Genomic DNA, 14,450 nt, shown 5'->3' with positions numbered 1-14,450 from the left:
AAACTCCTATAATAAAGCAAATATTATCATCATTTTATGTAGGCATTGAAAGACATAATTGTTCTTTCCTACATCATATCTCCACATACTGATAAGAAAACAGAGGCACAGAGATGAGTAGTCAATTTACCATGGATTAATTGTTTGTTGTAACAATTTAGCCAATGAAGAGGTGTTCCAAGGTGGGGGAAGATAAGTGTCTAGATTTCCTCCTCAATCCTATTCTCTTGACAAAATCAGTGTTAATAATTTGGTATGTAGATTCTTCATAGTTTAATGCTATATAAATATTTGTAAAGGTTACATAAAGTGTTTTCTTTTTGTGAACATAAAATTGGAGTAAACATTTTTCTCTTTAACTTGCTTTTTTCAACTATCAGTATGTTCTCTGTATCTTTTCATGTTGCATATATCTTTTTTTTCTTTTTTTTATTGTAAATAAATGGGATATATGTTGTTTCTCTATTTGTACATGGCATAAAGGCATGCCATTTGTGTAATCATAAATTTACATAGGGTAATGTTTGATTCATTCTGTTTTTTCCCCTTCCCCCCACCTCTCCCGCCCCTCTTTTCCCTCTATACAGTCCTTCCTTCCTTCATTCTTGCCGCCCTCCCTAACCCTAACTCTAACCCTAACACTAACCCGTCCCTCCCCCCATTATGTGTCGTCATCATCCACTTATTAGCGATATCATTCGTCCTTTGGTTTTTTGAGATTGGCTTATCTCACTTAGCATGATATTCTCCAATTTCATCCATTTGCCTGCAAATGCCATAATTTTGTCATTCTTTATGGCTGAATAATATTCCATTGTATATATATACCACAGTTTCTTTATCCATTCATCAATTGAAGGACATCTAGGGTGGTTCCACAATCTGGCTATTGTGAATTGAGCAGCTATGAAGGTCGATGTGGCTGTATCTCTGTAGTATGCTGATTTTAAGTCCTTTGGGTATAGGCCGAGGAGTGGGATAGCTGGGTCAAATGGTGGGTCCATTCCAAGTTTTTTGAGGAATCTCCACACTGCTTTCCAGAGTGGCTGCACTAATTTGTAGTCCCACCAGCAATGTATGAGTGTACCTTTCCCCCTACATCCTCACCAGCATTTAGTATTATTTATATTCTTGATAACTACCATTCTGATTGGAGTGACTTGAAGTCTGTGTAGCTTTGATTTGCATTTCTCTGATTTCTGTGAATGTCAAATATTTTCTCATGCATGTGTTGACCATTTGTTTCCTCTTTTGAGAAATGTCTGCTTAGTTCTTTTGCCCTTTACTGACTGCATTTTTGGTTTGTTTGTTTGTTGTTATAAAGCTTTTTATATATTCTGGATATTAATCTCCTGTCAGAGAAGCAGCTGGCAAATATTTTTCTCCCATTCTCTAGATTCTCTCTTCATGATTATTTCCTTTACTATGCAGAAGCTTTGTAATTTGATACTTTTTAATCAGTTTAACTTAAACCGATTCTTGGTTTTATTTCTTGCATTTTTTGGAATTTCATTAAAGAAATTGGGTCCCTTGTCAATATTTTGGAGTGTTGACTCTGTTTTCTTCTAGCATTTGCAAAGTTTCTAATCTAATTCCTAAGTTTTGACCCACTTTGATTTGACTTTTGTGCAAGGTAAAAGGGATCTACGTGTAATTTTTCTACAAATAACTCTTTAGTTTTCCCAGCACCATTTGTTATAAAGGCTATTGTTTCTCCAGTGTATGTTTTTAGCACCTTTCTTTGGTATCAGATGAGTGTAACAATGTGGGTTTAACTCTGTGTCTTCTGTTCTATTTGTCTTCATGTTTATTTTAGTGCCAATGCCATGCTGGATTTGTTACTATGGCTCTGTAGCATAATCTGAGATCAGATTTTTTGATGCCTCTGGCATCACTCTTCTTATTCAAGAGTGTCTGGGTTATTCTGGGTCTTTTATTCTACTCAATGAATTTTAGGGCTTTTTTTCTAATTCTGTGAGAATGTCATTGATATTTTGATGGGGATTGCACTGAATCTGTTCAACACTTTTGATAGCATAAATATTTCTGCTTATCTAAAAACTTGGGAGGTCTTCCATCTTCTAAGATCTTCTTCAATTTCTTTCTTCAGTATTCCATAATTTTCATTGTGGAGGTCTTTCACCTCCTTGGTTAGATTAATTTCCAGGTATTTTCTTTTGTTTAATGCTACTGTGAATAAGATAGTTTTCCTGATTTCTTTATCAGCAGGTTCATTATTGGCATATAGAAAAGTTATTAATTTATGAATATTGATCTTATATCCTACTTTACTGAATTTATTTAGCAATTCTAGAAGTCTTCAGATGGAGATTTTTTGATCTTCTAGATCATGACAACGGAAAACAGAGATAATTTGACTTCTTCCTTTCCTATTTTTATCACTTTAACTTCCTTCTCTTGCCTAACTGTTCTAGCTATAGTTTCAAGGACTATATTGAATAGGCATGGTGTGAGTGGAATCCTGTCTTGTTCCTGTTTTTAGAGGAAATTCTTTCATTTTTTTCTCCATTCAGTATGATGTTGGCTTTGGGTTTGTCATAGACAGCCTTTATGATTTTGAGGTAAGTTTCTTCTATACCTATTTTCGTGAATGTTTTTAACATGAATGGTTGCTGAATATTATCAAAAGCTTTTTCTTTATCTATTGAGATGATCATGAAATTTTTGTCCTTAATTCTATTTATGTAGTGAATTACGTTAATTGATTTGCCTATGTTAAAGCAATCTTGTATCCATGGGATGAAATCCACTTGATTATGGTATGCTATCTTCTTGGTGAGTTTTTTAAATGCAGTTTGCTAATATTTTATTGAGGATCTTTGCATGTATGTTCATCAGAGATATTGGTCTCCAGTTTTCTTTCCTTGATATGTCTTTGTGTGGTTTTGGTATCAGGGTTATACTGGCTTCATAGAATGTATTGGGGAGTGTTCCCTCCCTTTTTATTTTAAGTAATAATTTAATTCTTAGTTGAAGGTCTGGTAGAACTCAGCTGAGAATCATCTACACTGGGTTTTTCATTGTTGGAAAGCTTTTAATTGTTGATCAATTTCATTTTTTGATGTTCTGTTTAGGTTCAGTTTGGGCCGGTCATATGTCTAGAATTTGTTGATGTCTTCTATATTTTCCAGTTTATTGTACTATAAATTTTCAAAATAACTTCTAATGATCCTCTGGATTTCAGATGTGTCTGTGGTGATATCTCCTTTGTTATCTCTAAATTTGTTAATGTGAGTTTTCTTTCTCTTTCTTTTGGGACTCACCAAGTTGCTCAGGACCTCATTAAATTGCCGAGGCTGGCCTTGAACTGAAGATTCTCCTGTGTCAGCATCTCGAACCACTAGGATTACAGGCATGTGCCACCTTGCCTGGCTGATTCTGGGTATTTTCTTTTTATTCTCAGCTATGTTTTTATATAGGCAGTCAATGCTATAAACCTTCCTCTTAGAACAGCCTTCATGCTGTCCCAGAGAGTTTGAGATGTTTTATCTCTATTCTCATTTGTTTCTAAAAATTTCTTGTTCTGTTGGTGATATTTCAAGTGAATTTTTAATTTGATTTATATGTCTTTCATTTCCAGGAGTTCTTATTGGTTTCTTTTCAATATCTCTATTTCTTTATTAAATGGTTTTCCATCTCTTTTGCTCTCTTAATTCATTCCTTAGATCTTCTTTTAGTTCACTGAACATCATTGTTTATTGTTTTAGAAAACTTTTTCATCACTGTGATCAAAAAACCTGACAAGAACAATTAGAGGAGGAAAATGTTATTTTGGGTCTCATGGTTTCTGAGGTCTCGGTCCATAGATGACTGACTCCATCCCTCAGAGCCTGAGGTGAGGCAGAACATGACAGAAATATGTGGCAGAGAAAAGCATCTGGGAGCATGGCACCAGGAAGGGGAGAGAGAGAGAGAAAAAAAACTCTCCTCATCTTGATAAACTATAAACTCCAAAAGCAAGCCTGCCCCCAACGGCCTGCCTCCTCCCACAGCTTACTTGCTTACAGTCACCACTCCTTACCAGGGGATCAATTAAATGATATAATCCATTGCTTCTAAACCTTCTTGCATTGTCACATGTGAGCTTTTGGGGAATACCACATATCTAAACCATAACACTTATGCTGATGTTTCATTCTTTATTACTTATTTTGGGGGACTCTTTAACCCTTGGGTCAAGGTCTGGGGTTTTTTAAGTCTCATATCTTTGTGTTTCTCCCCAAACTGCTAGCCCTTGTAGCCAATAGCCAACATTAGTTGTGGTAGTGCTCAGCTTCCCATCTTTCAGTAAAGGTTAGGATAGATTGAGGTCTCTTAACAACTGGTGTATTCTCATAGCATGAATGGAGGAGAGTTCTAAATTTGAGATTTGGTTCTTGCCCTGATGTTTCTAGGGAGATGCTGATCTCTATTGGATGTCTGGGTCTCAGGGACCGCCTGAAATTTCTATTTTTAGGGTGGGTAGTCTAAACTCTGACAGACTTCACATATTCCATCTCCATGGCTGTGAATTACCCAGGATCAGATCTGGAGTGCAGATGTGCCTTTATGATGTGTTACTGGCATCTTCCCTGATACTTGTGTGTGATGTCAGCACCAAAGAGAGCTCTCTCTCTCCCAGTTCCCCAACCTATATCACCCTAGGCACAGTCCTCTCTGCACATGTTTCAATCATGCTTGTCCGGATATACTCTGTACCCCACAACAGGCAACTACTGGGTCATGCTGGCAACTTATTTTATGAATTCAATATCCAGTCTGTGCTTGCTACCTTGAGTTCACTAGAAAGTGGTTCCTGCCATCTCACCGTGCTGATTTCAGTTGGATTCTCAGCTCCTATGTTGATTTGACTTTATTTGCTTTTCACTCAACAACTTCCTCCACTGTCTCTGGGTCATTAAGATCAGTCTCTGGTTCCCCCAAGCCAATTATATCTGTTGCAATTTCCTCTCTTTCTGCCTTTACCTCCCTCAGTAGTGGACTGATCTGTCAAGTTGATGCATCTCTAATGTATTATCTCTTAAATTAAGTTCAAAGTTTCTGACTCTCTGTGTCTTTATGATTATTTTGCTGTCTAATGTTGAATTTTGGTGAATACCCTTAGTCACCCACCTTGCTGAGGAGTAGTCTTCACACTTTTAAAACCCTGAGCTGAGGAACTGCTGAGAAGGGCACCCTTCCTCTAATTCTCCTAATCCTCCATCTTAACTCATTTTTAAAAGACAAAAAAATCCACAAAAAAGCTGCAAAAATAAAAAAGAGAGCTATGCAATATTTTTATTCATAATGTATATAATGAACATTCAAGTTATTTCCAGTTTATTTTATTTCTTACATTTTTTAAATCATAAAGAACATTGCTATTAACATCCTCATACACATCTGTTCTTGTGTTCTGGTGTTCTTATTTTTATAATAAAAAGTGATGGTCCTGGCACCCAAATGTTAAATAAAAAATACCCCTCCCTAAAATCTCATGAATAAAAGAATAACTCATACAGCTTCACCTAGGGTAGTACATAAGGGGCTGAGGCTTTCATTTCTAGGAACTCACATAGCTGGCAAGTTGTCACCAGGTGTTGGTTGGGGGTTCAGAGAGGGCTGTTAACCAAGAACTTTAATTCCTAGGCCTATCTGTGGACTACTTAGTCTTCTTCACAATATGGCAGCTTGTCTTACAAGCAAGTGTTCAAAAGATAGGAAATGGGAACTACCAATCTCTTAAGGCCTGGTCTTGAAAGCAAGCAGTGTCTTTTCAACCACATTTTATTGGTCAATCAGCCTACCTAGATTCAAGGAAATGAAGAAAAAAATCACTCCTCAATGAGGGGAGCAGTAAAAATGTATGCAGTCCACTGTAATCTAGTATGATTGCTAAGTAAAAGTATACACATTTTTAGTATGAGTAAATATTTCCAGATTCTTTTCTAAAAGGGTTTACTTAAGGATTTAGTAAACACTGAAGGTATTGTATTAATCAGCTCTGCATTGCTGTGACCAAAATTCCTGACAAGAACAAATTAGCAGAGAACAGGTTTATTTTGGACTCACAGTTTCAGAGATTCAGTCCATGGTGTACCAACACCATTGCTCTAAGCCTAAGGTCAGGCAGAACTTCATGGCAGAAGGGCATGGTGGAGGAAAACCACTTGACTTCTGGCAGCCAGGATGCAGCTGGAGAGATCAGGGTACCTGTGATAAAGGAGGTATGGGGGGAGGGGTGGGTAAATGACCATAACACAAAATAACCCACATACTTTTACCTTTTGCCCTTGATTAGTCTCCTCAAGCTCAATCTCCTCCCTATACAAGACTTTGCTGCTGCTGTTCTTTGAACTTTGCAGGCATGTTGAATGAATGCATACCCCCAGTGATCTACTTCCTCAAACCATATCCTACTGCACCCAGTAGAGGAAATTTTTCATATGTTTAATTCTTAAAATGGATCAATCCAATGAATAATGTTATAGATTTCTTAATCTAACCATTTCAGCTCTACTCATTCATGCATTATCTCACATGAGTTTTTTTAGGGACATCTCATATCCAAACATAACAGGAATGTTAGTTTCCCAGTACCATTCTAGATAAAGAATAAGAGAAATGATCAAAATAGAGAATAGCTTTGTCCTGATAGAGTTTAAGTTTAGTGGTGGTAGAAAGACAATCAATTAGCCAATCAATAGTATATCAAGTGGTGATAAATACCTTGAGAAAAATAGAGCAGGGAGGAAAACTGGGGAGTATCTGGAATGAGATGGTGGAATTTTAAATAGGATAGTCAGGGAAGGTTTCACTCTCAACATAATAGAAAATAACATGTTTGAGGCATCAGGGGAACATGCCTGCAAAGTTCAAAGAACAGCAGCAGCAAAGCCTTGTGCAAGGAGGAGATTGCTCTTGGGGACTAAACAAGGTCAAAAGGTAAAAGTAGGTGGGTTATGTTGTGTTATGGTCATTTACCCTTCCATACTCCTGGCCTTCTAGTGATATATCCTAGGAACATAGATTGTCATATCGAGGTATCCTGGGGGTGTGGTTGGTTCAAGGACCCACACTAAAATCTGCAAATGCTATAATCCCTTACATTTAGGCACATCATCCTATTTAGTTTAGCTGGGCTTCCTTCCCCTCCGTCCCTCCCTTCCTTCCTTCCTATCCCTCTCATGTCCAGATTACTTAGATAGCCTAATACAATGTAAATGCTATGTAAATACCTGTTATACTGCATTTGTTGGGGGAATAATGACTACAGCTGTTCATTACAGACAGCTAATTTTCTCCAAAATGTTTTTGACCAGTGTTTGGTTGAATTCGAGGTTATAAAACCTTTGGGTAAAAAGGCCAACTGTATTTATTGGACATTTACATGTTCTCTTTTGTGAACTGTCTCTCAGGACAAACTTAAGATATTAAAGAAATTTTCCCTTAATGTGAATTTTTTATAGGATAATGAAACAACTTTCTATGAAGATGCTGAGAGAATAAGATTTAATACAAGCTACTTGAAAAAAGACAGACTGAGGTATGCTACTCAAAAGTTTAGGTTTGACAGGTAGTCGTGTTGGGGTGGAAGGGCAGCCCTGGCCATGGTTCAAGGGCACACTTAAGGGCATAAGACATCTGGAGTAAAGATACCAGAAGGTCACAGAACTGAACAGGGATAGCAGGTCCAGAAAAGAAACACTTCATCTTTTTAAAAATGTTTTATTAGGATCAGCCCTAATAAAAATTTTGTCTTTCATGGTTGAAGGTGACTATTTGTATTAGTTTTATAATTCCATAATAGTTGTTTTCCAAAGGAAGTCTTTAGAACTTCCATGGATCTTCTTTATTCACAGAAGAAATCCTATTCATCTTGCTATGGTTTAAAAAGGTCTTTAATTCTACAGAACAAATCCTCTTTTGCTCAAGTCTATAACTCAGAAAACATTCACTTTTGTAGGAAAGTCTATAATAAAATCTCTTGGGTCAAAGGCCTCTGCCTAGTAGAGTTCTCCAAAATAAAAGGCAGTAAAAGTGTATTAGTAAGTATCACAGTTTATCTGTGGCTTGCCATCAGTTTTCAGAAAATGGCATTCATGTCTCAGTCAGTGTAACAAGGGCTTTATTGTTGGATGATATTTGGACTTCTGACATCTTCAGACCCTTGAGGTTGAAGTCAAAATGCTTTAAACAAAACAGCATTATTCAACTCATCTGGAGGCTTAAATAGCATTTTTCTACTACCAAAGGGAAATCAGTGGTCCTTTTCCTTGGCCTATTATAAATTACAGCTCATAAAAGTCTAACTGATCAAATACTTAACAATGGACTATTTCTATTGGACAAGGCTCTTTGAGAATTTTTGTAAATCAAAAGTTAAGAATTCTGATAGTATCTAGTGGTCATTAGGTGGTGGGAAAGGCATCAGAGTTTTCTACAGAGAGAGTCACTTCCTGGGAATTTTATATCACTCACAGAAGAAAATTAATTCATCCAACTAGACCTCCCAGAACCTTTTAATAACATATTTCATTTGAGCTCTAAATGCTTACAAGCTTCAAAGCTGGTAAAGTATGCCTTTGTAACACCCATCTCCACTCTGCAAGTGCATGCAAACCCACATTCACAACCACCCATACACACCCACACAGAGAAATGTCTAGCAGAGTACACTATAGTCTGTTGAAACTCAATAATTATTGTTCTTAAACTATTAATAACTTTTTTAAATAACCTGCTTAAAGACATAGAAGCCAGGTCTAAATCTATGGTTGATGACATTAGAAGGATCAAGATATGGTAAACTGAGAGCTGAATCTAAGAAGGTACTATTAAATAGAATTGAATGTAAAGACCTGAATTAAAGTCTAAACTATTAGTTGCAAATGTGGGGAGTAGAAAAGATCTAGTTAACATGGTTCCTAAGAAAAAAGGCATAGTTAGTTAACTACAAACTTACTGTATGAAATAATGTGATACAATATCCACAATGAGATAATTAATACAGAATACTAATGTCCTGATCCAAGGAAGTAATTTTCCTACTTGATTAGAATGCATCTATAACATTTTGTCCACATATTGATGTCACATACATAGGATGTTAAAAAATACTACCTATTCAGTTAATGAAGTGTACAGATTAGTTGTTCTCAAACTCTTCTGTAGAATTTCAGTCTCTTGGAAATAAATTCTAATGCCCAGGCTTCAGCCCATATCACTGTATCAGAATCTTGGGAGAGGGCCCCAGGCAACAATTTAAACACACACACACACACACTCACACACACACACACACACACACACAACTCCCCAGATTCTATCTATCTGCTGTCCATATCTTTCTTTCTTCCTTTCCTTTCTCTTTTTCTTCCTCGCCCTCACCTTTATCAAGTTTATCCCCCCAAAGTTTATCCTGAATTATTTCAGTAGCCCACATGGCCTCCTGAATTCCAGGTGTGTTTTGCTTTAATGTTTTCCCTCTACCTGCTGCCAAGGTAATCTTACTAAAATGCAAATGTCATCAAGGTGCTCCCCTATTTAGAGTATTTCAATGACTGCTCATAGTATTCAGCATACAGTTCAAACTTCATTAGGCACACAGGAATCTTTATGATTCTTACATATTTAAAAACTCAAAAGTTTCCATATGTGTTGAAAACTTCTTTTGACAACACTGTTGACATCTAGTCTTCTTTCTCTTCTCAGGGAAGAAATATACTCAAACTATGCTTTTACTAGTTCTGTTGAAAATAAGTTTGTAATTAACTAACCAATACTCTTCTCTCATGGGAATCATGTTAAACTAAATCTCTTCTACTCCCCACAATTGCAAATGATATTTTGGACTTAACTACAGGCCTTTACATTCAGCCACTGAAGGATTACCATCGAAGGATTCAGCTCATAGTTTACCAAATCCATCATTAGACCATGAACCATTTTCACTCCTGCCATATTTCAACAAAACATGTCATAGTGCTTCACATTTCTGTGCCTTTGTTGTTGTTGAATCTAAATATCTTTTTTCTTTCAAGTCTCAACTTAGGTAATATTTTAAGAAAAAAATGTCTTTGGTGCCTCTACTAAAATGGCATCTAGTATAAACTTTTATTTGATACTAATCATGCTAAACTTTTATGTTTGATTTATTTATCTTTCCCATTATAATCTGAAGTTTTTGAGTTTAGTGTCTAATTCCTTCTTACCCACCTCTATAAGCTCAGTGGGAGTACAAGGTTGAGCACAGAATGGTCCTCAAAATATTTTTGAGAATTGAAATGAAAAACGAACAATAACAGAACCAGAAAACATGAATTGACTGAGAATGTTTCTCTATGAGAAAGCAGGCTTTATGGTCCTAATAACAATTTGTAAATGTGCAAAAGAAATATACATCCCATTTGGTTGTGGAAAACCATCTAGAATAAATTAGTGGAAACCACAGGAGATATTTTTCTGCTCAATGTTACAATTAGATCTTGTACAAATGGCATATTTTCCATGAGGTATAATGTTTGCTTTCAATAGAACTGTTCATAGATTTAATCCTTTTCTTCACCAAATAGGAGGTAGATCAAAATTTCTAAGATTTCTTCCAACTCTAAATTTTTTTCATTCTAAAATGAACATTTAGTAAACAATTACATTGACTTTCAGAAGATGTTTTGCAGTTAGAGAAACTATTGTCCAAGAAAAATGGAGGCTAAAGCTCCTAGAAGTCAGCCATAAGATAGCCACTACTGTCTATCTGGCATGAAAATAAGGTCACACACATACCTAGAAAAAGATACACTGCTATTCCAAGCTGCCACTAAATTTCCATTATTCTAATAAAGTTCTTAGAGCAAATGGATTGGAGAAAAAAAAAAAAAACACTTAATATTTACACTGACCTCTTATCCTAAGCCCTGAAAAAGTATTAAAAGACAATGACTAATTAAGAGGATTAAAATAGCAAATAAAATTAATTATGTTACAATTTCTTTGCTCATCAAGAATAGCCATCTCTCCCAGTCCCAGTGAAAATTCAGTAAACTACTTTTATAGACAGCAACTCCATCACCCACATAACTCCTGACTGCCACCAGAAAGATCAGAGAATGTTATTATTAGAAACTTGGGACAGGCACATTAGAAACCAAAGTAAAGGCCTGGATATTCAAAAACTCATAGTTTCCATCTGTATTTAAAGCCATAGCCATATTTGCCCAAACACTGGATACCCTGGAGAAAGAGACAAATCAGATGCAAGTAAATAAGAGCTACATGGAAATGGAGACCTGTAATAAATGTATATGTAAATATTAAGGAACTAAAAATGGGAGCTCAAGACAGCATTTAGAGTTGGAAGAAATCTTAGAAATTTTTATCTACCTCCTATTTGATGAAGAAAAGGATTAAAACTCTGAACAGTTCTATTGAAACATGAACAGTTCACTTTTTTCTGGGCAGTGTATGAATGTCTGTACACAGAAATTAAAGAACTCTCCTAGCAAATAAAGTAAAGGAGGAGCTAAAATTCAAAAAGAACATTTTAAATAAGCAAACTGGAGAAACATCCCCAAAGGTCCATGGAACTTTTGTCAGAAGTCTCTGGATGAGCCTGCATTTCTCCATATGGGCTTGTCCTTGCCTTCTCTTCCAGGAAGGTTTATTTCCTAAATGTCAAAATTCCTACCACCTTCTGAAAAGTGTAGCACTTTTATCAAAATTGCCTATTGCAAGCCTAGCACATAGTCTGCTCTCAACAAAAGTCTGTAGAATAAATGGGTGAAGGAACAAACTCACCTGGTTCAAATGAATATAACCAGATTTCAGTGCTCTTTTCTTTTAAACAAATTAAAAATTCTTTCTTTGATACAAACATTTAGGAATTCAAACTGGTGTTCTGTAGCACACTACAATTATGATGCAGTCCTTGGAATAGTACCATTAGAACATCTTTGGAAATTAATTCTGAAATCACTCAAAACAGAAATCATTAAAATATAGAGCTTCTATTCTGTTCTCAAGATTGTTCTGTATGCAAATTCTATTCTCAACTTCGTGACAAATTCCCTATAAATCAAGATAATGCTAGTGAGCCTATGCATGCATGTGTTTCCAAGTTATTTTCACCTTATTGAGATGATGGATTTTCTTAAATAATAAAATACTTTCCCCAGTATTAGCTATTCTTAGGGTCCCTAGCAGGTCCTTTAATTTGTCTGGTTCTTAACTAAGATTTTGGTCCATGGCTATGAATGGGCCCTTCTTCTGATCAACATAACTAACTTTTAGAGTAACCAATATTTTTACTAAATAAATAGATAGATTTAAAAAAAATCAAATGCACAAGGCCCTCAGTTCAATCCCCAGCACCACACACACACACACACACACACACACACACACACACACACACAAATCTAAGACCTCCTGCCATAGCAATATTATCATTAGATAGAAGATTGAGTCTCCTTATATATACTGCTCTGCCAATCATACAAACACCTTATTGAACTTCCATTAAACCACAGCAAAAAGGAAAGATATGCTAAATAAAACATATGAAATTCTTTTTAGGCTTATGACCTGGTTCCCATTATCTTCACACAGATTTCTTTAAGGGCCTGGCTATTTTAAAATCTTTTTTTTTTTTTATAAAATTTGGAGTGTGTCTTAAAATATAAATATTTATAGTGAAGAAAAGTCATACAGTTTTACAGTCAAAATTCTTCCCTAGATATTAAGGGCTTATTTGTTACAGAGTACTCCTTATGGAAAAGAAAGAAGTAAGGCATGAAAATCTATCACTAAAGTATCTAAGAATAGATAGCCTGCTCTATATTATATTCACAGCACACTAACACTGCTGCTCAGGGACATAGGCATTTTGTTAATGGCCTTCCTATATTACCTTTTTAAGAGCTGTATAAGCTCCAGAACTACAATGGGATCCCAAGTTTGTTGACGATTGGATGGAATTATAAGCAAATGAACTATAAGTGAACTCCAGAGTAGTAATCCCTCTACTCTGTCCCTCTCTAAGTCATTTTTAACCACTGCCTTTGGTCATTGCCAAAGCTATTAAGCTAAACTTACACCATCCAGACATCCTCATTCCCTGAGCAACTAGACTGGACAATTGTGTCCTGTTCTGCTTCAGCAACCTCAGCTCCCAGCATAACTCCCATTATACTCTTCTTCTAATATCTCTTCAGGGGCTAAGGCCTGGCTGCAAGCAGTCTAAAGTTCCAATCTACTGGAAAGAGTTGCATATAAGAGAATGCAAACTGTCTCAAGGTCAAGAAAAAAAAAAAACAGTAGAAAACAAGGTCTACAAAGACAGAGAGACTGCATTCATTTATCATTTTTACAGTTCTTTTCAGACATTTCTCCCAGTTGCAAAGAGCTATATTTAAAAGCCATTCAGGTTATGGTTCCCTTCACTTTTTCATTTGGAATTCTAGCTCCATACATTCAAAAACTATGATACAATTATGAAATGCAAGGGAATATAATGCATATCTATATCTACATCTATATATTAGATAGCTACACATAGAAGGAGAGAAAGAGGGAGAGAGTATCCCTCATGTAAAATGCTTGGTACAAGAAATGTTTTGTATTTTGAAACATTTGAATATACATAATAATACATGTTGGGGATGAGACCCAAGTCTAATTATGAAATTCATTTATGTTTCATTAATAACTTATACACATAACTTGAAGGTAATTTTACACAATAGTTATGATAATTTTGTGCATTTTGAGTGCAACCCATCACATGAGGTCAGCTGTGGAATTTTTCACTGTGACATTATGTTTTCACTCAAAAAGTTTCAGATTTCAGAGCATTTTGGGTTTCAGAGTTTTGTATTAGAGATACTCACTCTGTATGCTGTATATATAAGTAATATATAAATAAAATGTATTTTAACCTCAAATATATTTTAAGAGATCCCATAGGCAAAAGACATATTCCATCAGCTTTATTAAGAAAGGAACTTATCCATGATGAAGTGACAAATAAGCTTTGCCAAAGCTCAAGATGAGCTGAGATATCTGGGAAACCTCAGAGGAAAATTATCTTACCAAACATACAGATGCCATTCTATCCAGATATGAACTGAAACTGCAAATATGGAATTATGCTTAAAGAACAGAAAAAATGTCCCAGATATATGATAGGAACACCAATAGTTGAGTTATGCTAGGGATGTGACTCAGTGGTAGAGACTTAGCCTAACATGTGCAAAGCCCATAGTTTGGGTTCCCAGCACTGCTAAAAATAAAATAAAATAAATAAAACAAAAATAAAAGAAACACCTATTATTGTTATCTGCATTTTCCATCCCATTCTTCCTTTCATTCAATCAATTTTTTTGCTCATCACCATTAAGCCCTGACACTGATCAGACAAACTTCTTCCAGAAGGGAATTATGTTCGACTGGCC

This window comes from Sciurus vulgaris (assembly GCF_902686455.1).
Source record: "Sciurus vulgaris genome assembly, chromosome: 6".
Taxonomy (NCBI): domain Eukaryota; kingdom Metazoa; phylum Chordata; class Mammalia; order Rodentia; family Sciuridae; genus Sciurus; species Sciurus vulgaris.
Note: the sequence above shows the minus strand (reverse complement) of the source record.